Below are 322 nucleotides of genomic sequence, written 5' to 3'. Positions count from 1 at the left end.
GCAACGGAAGTTTAAAAATCGAAAATTTGCATGGAATTTTCGGCGACCACATTAAATTGTGTAGCAAATACAATAAAACACAAAAATGACATTCATAGTGTGTTTAGAATTTTACCTATCAATCACAAGGATTAATGTATGGCTCCAACTAAGGTGTAAACACATTAGATCTTCAATGGTAGAAACTATCTTCAAGCTTCCTTTGAGCACTCCTTGCTCAACTATTAAGCCCACCACCAACTAGGTAGATCCCCTCTTAATTTGCACTAGAAAACTAAGAGGATTTTTCAATGAGAATTATTTTCTTTCCTTAACACTTGAA

This window comes from Primulina tabacum, chromosome 6, assembly GCF_025594145.1.
Source record: "Primulina tabacum isolate GXHZ01 chromosome 6, ASM2559414v2, whole genome shotgun sequence".
Taxonomy (NCBI): domain Eukaryota; kingdom Viridiplantae; phylum Streptophyta; class Magnoliopsida; order Lamiales; family Gesneriaceae; genus Primulina; species Primulina tabacum.
The sequence above is the reverse complement of the archived record's forward strand: the minus strand, read 5'-3'. Positions refer to the sequence as shown.